This window comes from Biomphalaria glabrata, chromosome 6 (genome assembly GCF_947242115.1).
Source record: "Biomphalaria glabrata chromosome 6, xgBioGlab47.1, whole genome shotgun sequence".
Lineage (NCBI taxonomy): Eukaryota > Metazoa > Mollusca > Gastropoda > Planorbidae > Biomphalaria > Biomphalaria glabrata.
Genome location: NC_074716.1, coordinates 51,163,822 through 51,171,866, shown reverse-complemented (window position 1 = coordinate 51,171,866; position 8,045 = coordinate 51,163,822). Strand labels below are relative to the sequence as shown.

Genomic DNA, 8,045 nt, shown 5'->3' with positions numbered 1-8,045 from the left:
TCAAGGTGCTAAGCAACGGAAATATAAACAAAAATACTGACTTAGTGTCCAGATGTCAGCATCAAATGCAGTTGTAGATCTATGACCGTTATTATTAGCTGTTAAATAATTGAAATTATTTATGCGATTAAGATGCTCAAAATGATAGATCAACGTTACGTTGTTGTTTTTTTGTAACCAAATAAAAAAAAGTTTTGTTTCATAAGAACAAGGACGTCAGGAAAAACTTTTACCCTCCTTTTTTTTAGAAGTGTATAGTATCTCAGTAGGATTATAATTTATTCGCTCAATTAGATCTAAGTATTGTAAATTTTTTAGTTTTTAAACAGTTTTATAGGCCTATACGTCGACCACCTTTTAGCTCACAAAAAAAAAAGACTGCCTTTGGCATACGTTCGCTCACATTACGGGATACGTGCCCTACCCAGCGTAACTGTCGGACCAAAAGACGTCCCTCTATACTGTCCATACCGGCGTTCGCAAAGACATCGCTGTTTGTAGTGCGGTCTTGCCACTGTATGGCTGACAAAGGTGCCCCACGGAAACGCTTTAAAGACCAGCTTAGGCGCCAACTTGCCTTAGCTGAAATAGAAGAGAACACCTCAGAACGAGACAGCTTGAAGTCTCTCACAAAGGCCACGTGATACACATTTGAGACCAAAAGAAAATCCGCTGCCGAGGACAGACGCGGACGGCGAAAAAAATATGGCAAAATATCTAGGTCACAGTTGAGGCTGTATAGCCCCGATAAATACTGCGTTCCTCATTAATTTTCGGACTCGAAGACAAGCCTTATTATAGGCCCTATATAGATCTATATATGTCATTACATGTTGTGATCGAAATATAGCAAATAGATATACATTTTCTTTTTATATTTTACTCAAATGTGAAAGATGCATGAACATTCAACAAAAAGCTAACGTGACCTAGATCTAGGTACTGTAGTGTCTTAATGTCTGTCTTCTCGAGAGTCTCACGTTTGGGGTAGTGGCGTAGTGGATAAGAAGTCATTCAGAACTCGACAGTATATAACTATTTACCAGGGGTCTGAGACTTACCACCACGAATCCTCAGAATTCCTTTATCGATGCGATCTGTAAGCTTGGAATTGTATCCCACTCTTTTGGGGGATTAAACGTTCAACCCTGCCATATCCAGAAATTAAAACAAAATAAACTTGCAATGACATTTATACAATGTCTCTGTCAGTCTGTCTCTCTCTAACTCTCTTTCGCGCTCTCACCTCTCTCCCCCTCCTCTCTATTTTTCTATTTCTTTTCTCTATCTGTCCCCTCTACCTTTCTTTCCCTCTCTCACATTCTCTCTTCCTCTTTCTCTCTATCTCTCGCCACTCTCTCTCTTCCTCTTTCTCTCTTTCCCCCTCGCTCTCATCCTCCCTCCTCTCACTGTTTCCTCTTTTTTTCACTATCCCTCGTATTCTCCTTCTCTTTTTCTCATCCTCTCTCCCTCTCTCTCCGCACTCTCTCTCTCCCTCTCTCTTTCCCTCCATCCCTCTCTCCCTCCCTCTCTCTCCCTCTCTCTCCGCACTCTCTCTCACACTCTCTCTCCCTCTCTCTCTCCCCTCTCTCTCTCTCTCCCTCTCTCCCCACTCTCTCCCTCCCTCTCTCTCTCCTCTCTCTCTCCCTCTCTCCCCACTCTCTCTCCTCTCCCTCTCTCTCCCTCCCCCTCTCTCTCTCCCCTCTCTCTCCCTCTCTCCCCACTCCCTCTCTCCCCACTCTCTCTCTCCCCACTCTCTCTCTCCCCACTCTCTCTCCCTCTCTCTCTTGACAACTCCAGTGCTCTGCTGCCAGCCTTTGCTTACAAGAAAACAAAGCTGTCAAGCCACAGAGAATTCAGAAGAGCGCTTCACGTCTGGAGCTACAAGTTCAAGAGTTCATTGTGCTTCCTCGCTCTCCTTCGCTCAAGTCATTGTCTCCCTTTAAACCAATTAAAAGATTGTTTCTTTAATCCTCTTTCTCTACCTTAGTGAACTGACAAGTCATAGTCTCCCTTTAAACCAATTACAAGATTGTCTCCCCTTGTGCCTCTTCAATCATCCTTCTCTACTTTAAGTGAAAGGATGTGTTCAAAAAGCAAAATTTGAAAAGCACTTTTGTTTCAAACAAAGCTTATACAAAGGGAAGAACTGCTATAGCCCTCAAAGCTGTACAATATATTACCTCTTTTCTATATCAAACAAAATTAATAAATTACCACTAATTAATTAATAGATTGGTTTATTACAATGCTTATATCAACTAAGTCTGTCTGTCTCTTGTACTTAAATAGTTTCAAAATCATCTAATAAATTATTCAGATAGCAAAGTACTTTCGATACATTTACTTTACACAATGATCTTTGAGACAGATATGATGGGATGCCCATCATGTGCCATGCAATTTATGGGCCGCATTGTATAGAAATGCCCGGGACAATTTTGACACCCAGTCCGCCCCTGCCGATAGCTCAATGCAACGTACGTCAAAGGTCTGACGAAGCAATATCGTCTGCTGACGTTGGCCAACGAAGGGAGAAATTAATCTCTAGGCGATTAAAGATATCAACCTGAAAGAAGTGTAGGTTCAACACGATTAGTAATCTAAAGCCAAAGAGATACAAGATGAATAGAGATAACGTCTGCTGGTTACAGCCCTTGGTGAGCTCACGAGAGAATGAATAAAAATAAATTATAGCTTTTATATAGCGCTACTTTCATGCTTATAGCATGCTCAGAGCGCTTTGGTCCAATCTCATTTGTGGACCAGTGGGGGGAGGGGGTATCTGGGAGTAGGTTTTCCGTGCTGCTTTTAGGCGCTCAGTAAACACAACTCTGCTCGAGTCTGGTGTCGAACTTTGAGCCCCCTTCGTAGTTAGCCAAGCCAAGCTACTTAGCCTCTCGACCACGCCTCATAAATGTCAGGAATATTAGGTACTTTCAAAGTAGCCTTCAAAGGATTTCTACAGAAGATGTGTTAACAACTTTTGAGGCTTAAAAACATTTTTCCTGGATTTTCTTATTTGGGACGAATCTGTAAATAGTACGCATTTTTTAAATTTATCTAGTATCCAGTACCGGTATACAGAAGTATTGATTAATAATCACCACCTACACCTATCCTTTATTCTGATGAACCGTTTGGGCACCACACATGATCTGTCGACCGTCTTTCTCCATTCCACTCTGTCTTTTGTCTTAAATAGAATCCCTATCAATGACAGGCCCGTCAATATCTTTTATGTCGTCATCCCGTCGCTTTCTCTGTCTTCCTCTTCTTTTTCTTCCTGGTACTGTTCCCTGAAGGAAGGTCTTTGCGAGCACTAATTTTTAACATTATCAAAATATTTGAGTAGGCTTCAATCTCGACCAATGTCCTTATTAGAGTAAGCCAAAATAAAATGATGAAAATAAAAATTATATATTATTAAGCCCCCACATTAGAGAAAAAGTCAATATTACGACGGGTCAGCAACTTTACATTTCTTATTGTACAGATGTTTTCCTCAGTCTTACCGACAATTCTTTAAATCTTACAGTTCGCGACACTGTTCCAGTTATAACGAGTTCGCTTATAGTGTGGTTTTTCTACATTGCGTAAACACTGAAAAATGACATTTTTGGTTAATATAGGGCCTAATATGCAAATTGATTTTTTTTTAATGAAGAAAATTAAATATCATTTACAAGTACTCTCTTTCTTCTATAATATGGCATGCTTTTATGTATTGTTTTTTTTTTAAGTGGATTTTTATTCATGCTTTCGAAAAAGTGTAGCGCCTCCACAAAATGTATGCCCCGGTGCCACCGCATACTTAAATCCGGCCCTGGTTTAGTAAAAATGATTATCTGTAAAAGTTGGCATTGAAAATTTCAGATAGTAATTATGTAATTTGAAGTATAACATCTGCAACAATTCTGGGGAAAAATTATCAGTTTAAGTCTCCTGTTATGGACTGAAAGTATGTGTGTGTGTGTGTACGAGTGACAGACAGACAGACAGACAGACAGAGAACATAGAATAGAGAGATTGAGATCACCTTTACCCTTCACCTTCATCTACCCCTTAGTCCAGTATTTGCCAAATTGTGTCCGCGTGCGTCGTGGCCTGGATAGGTGTTACGCCAACTACTGGGATAATTAACTAGTAAACCACCTCGAGAATTCTGTAACTAAGCAAAGTGTTCCGTGAAATATGCTAGGAGAAATTTATCTTATCTTATCTTATATAATACAGACGTTAGTTCAAAAAAGAAGATGATTACGTCCTACGCGTCGTGCATGCAGAGTTTAAGTCATTGATTAACATGCACAACTAAGATTGACACAGAAGCACGCGTAGGACGTAGGACGTCATCATCTTTTGTGAAGTAACCTCTGTATTTTATAGGATAGGATCAGATGATACCCAGAAAGAGCGAAGTGTTCCGTTAATGAAAAAGGTAGGGAAACACTGCATTAGTCTGTTGAACCGTTGGGGCACCACACAAGTTCTGTCGACCGTCTTTCTCCATTCTTCTCCATCTTGCTGTTACAGGTAAGCTATTAAACTACACTTGAAAAAAAAAATATATGCAATCTCATGGACACCAACAGAAGCAATTACACCATTCACAGCCCCTGCGCTTGTGTAAAAGACAAATGTAGGCTACAATATTACAGCCTTTCTCAAACTTTCGTCTGATCAAAAAAAAAAAAAAAAATTTAAAAAAATAAAACCATATTGAAATTTAAAAAAATTTAAGCCCCTACTGAGGATCGAACTCAGGACCCCTAGTTTACAAGACTAGTGCTCTAGCCACTGAGCTATAGAGGCTACGTTAACTATTGTTAAGACCATGTAACAATTTCTCTACACATTTAAGCCTGCATTTCGTACTCGCTTTTTTCTCATTTTAGTAGATCAAATACATATAGACATTGTGACACATACCTATATGGGTCTGTGTACATAGATCTACATATAAACTTATTCGGTTAGACCTACTTTTTTTTTTCCTTTTCAGTTCTATTAGCTTGCAAATTTTTCATGTGTTCAGGAAACTGTACACTGGACCGATAATCCTAGAAATTAAAGAGTTAAGAAGATATTTAACTTTTGGTTGGAAAATAACTATAGTTTGACCGTTAATTATAATTTTTCAAAATATAAAATACAATCACTTTAAATTAAATTTGACTTAGTGCACTTAAAACTTTGTAAGCCTATTAGTATTAGACTATTAGACGTATAGGCCTATAGGCCCTAGGTCATTTTATTTTTAACACGCTTTCAGTGGGTAGGCCTATTAGGCCTACTCTATAACCGCGGCACACATGACTCAAATGTTTCTTTGTATTTAGTAAAGAGTTAAAGGAATAGACGAGCACCTTTTTATGTAGGGTAGGAATAATTCCTTCGCTTAGGCCCTATATCCCTTAGTTTGTTAAACCGTTGGGGCACCAGTGGCGTAGCATCCATGGCGCGAAGGGATTCAATGAGCCCGGGCCCACGGCCATTAGGGACCCACAGCCTGAAGCGTAAGCAACAATGACGCAAAGGGGCTCATTGCCCATGGGTCCATGACTCATGAAGGGCTGGGACCACCATGAAAACTAGGGGATGACACCAAAGTGAAAAAAATAAATAAATGCACTTTAGTAAAAACTTATAATAAATAGAATTTAAAAAGCTCCCTCAAAATATTCTAAATGTTGTACCAAAATTTATGGTAACTTCAATAAAACATTTTAACTAAAGTTTTAAGCTTTAATGTAAGGGGCCAGTTTCCATCAGTTTTATTGTAATGGTGGCTAGCCCTAATAGTGCCTTTGAAGTGATAATCGTTTCCATATCGTCCCATTCTTTTTTTTTCCCTGTACGTTCATAAAATCATTGTTAGTATTTACACGTATGGGGGGGGGGGAGAGAGAAGAAGGTAGGGGGAGAGTTTGGTGAAGAAAATATTACTGTGTTGTACGGATGGGGGGGGGACGACCATAACTATTAAGTCTATAGAGATTGTCCTGATAGGCACGAATTAAAATTTTGATACAGCTGCTAATTATTCAATTTTCTTAAAGCTTAATCTGTTTTTAATTTTCTTTTGTATTTAAAATATTGTAAAATGTATCTTTTATAATTCAATGTTTATTTGTTCTGATGTTACTTTAATTTAAGTAAGATCGTAACTGTATTACTAAAATGGTTAGTAGACGTTGAACTGTCACGATTGTTATGTTTCCATCACTATTAAATCCGGACAAAGTTGACACTGCAAAATAGTGTAGAACATTCAATCAGTACGACTGTGTCCGCGGAAGTCTATTTCTATAAATCAAATAAGAACATAAAACTAAAATGTTATTTAACCTTGGTTAGGCCAATAATAGAATACGCATCCTCCGTTTGGGACCCCTCAACTCAAGAAAACATTAAGAAACTGGAACAGACAGAAAATAGAGCTGTGAGATTCATAACAAACAAATATTCACATTTGACTAGAGTAACACCTTTAGTAAAAATCACTAAATTTAGAAAGCCTTCAGGACAGAAGACTCAAAAGTAAAGTAGCAATTATACATGAAACACTGAACCATAATCTTCAAATACAAAAACAAAATTTAATTAAATACTCTGAAAGACACAAAGATAAAGGCACATTCCACGTCCCATATGCTAGGACAAATTTGTACAAACACTCCTTCTTCCCTAGTGCTATTAGAGCATGGAATGGGTTGCCTGAGCTAGCCAGGAAAACCAGTGACTTGGCAGAATTTAAGTCATTGGTTAATATGCATGACTAAATGCATGACGCGTAGGACGTAATCATCTTCTTTTTTTGAAGTAACGTCTGTATTATATAAGTCTTCATCACATTGTTTTGTTGTCTTCTGTATTGAAAAAAAAATTAATGCAATTAGAACAAAATAAAAAAGGGATGTGGGTAAAATCTTAAAAAAACATTAAATATTTATCAAGCCAAAGAAACATCAGACTGTTAGCATAGGAATCGTTAAATTTGACTAGGTTTGTGCTATTGCAATGAATGAGGAAACTGATTTGGGGGATACAGTTTATAACAAAGATCTAGAATATAGAGAGATGGCTAAATGAATGGAATAGTGTCTTTCACTGACCAATGCATGCTATTGGTTGAAACTTTGTTCATAGCCCTAAAGTAAGTTAACCCCTTCGCGCCATGGATGCTACGCCACTGGTGCCCCAACGGTTTAACATAGGGATATAGGGCCTAAGCGAAGGAATTATTTCTACCCTACATAAAAAGGTGCTCGTCTATTCATTTAACTCTTTACTAAATACAAAAAAAACATTTGAGTGAAGTGTGTCGCGGTTATAGAGTAGGCCAAATAGACTTACCCACTGAAAGCGTGTTAAAAATAAAGTGACGTAGGGCTATATATAGGCCTATACGTCTAATAGTCTAATACTATTAGGCTTATCTTATCTTATATAATACAGACGTTACTTCAAAAAAGAAGATGATTACGTCCTACGCGTCATGCATTTAGTCATGCATATTTACCAATGACTTAAATTCTGCCAAGTCACTGGTTTTCCTGGCTTACAAAGTTTTAAGTGCACTAAGTCCAATTTAATTTAAAGTGATTGTATTTTATGTTTTGAAAAATTATAATTAATGGTAAAACTATAGTTAGGCTATATTCCAACCAAAAGTTAAATATCTTCTTAACTCTTAAATTTCTAGGAAAATCGTTAGAGCTGTTTTCGAAATATCGGTCCAGTGTACAGTTTCCTGAACCCATGAAACATTTGCAAGCTAATAGAACTGAAAAGGAAACAAAAAAGTAGGTCTAACTGAATTAATCTATCTGTAGATCTATGTTCACAGGTATGTGTCACAATGTCTATATGTATTTGATCTACTAAAATGAGAAAAAGCGACTCCGATGCGTAGGCTTAACTCTTTCTCTCCTAACTGACGATACCAGCGTTGGTTCCACCAGAATGTGGTAAATAATTACGGAGAGAAAGAGTTAAAGGTGCAGAGAAATGGTCACAAGGTCTTACACAATTGTAACGCA

The 8,045-nt window shown here is 38.0% G+C and overlaps 1 non-coding gene across 1 annotated transcript; it reads right to left on the bottom strand.

Moving 5' to 3' along the window:
• Positions 1 to 4,742: 4,742 nt before the first annotated feature.
• Trnat-ugu (transfer RNA threonine (anticodon UGU)) lies at positions 4,743 to 4,815 on the bottom strand. Its single transcript has one exon. It is a non-coding gene; the product is annotated as a tRNA-Thr (tRNA).
• Positions 4,816 to 8,045: the final 3,230 nt, after the last annotated feature.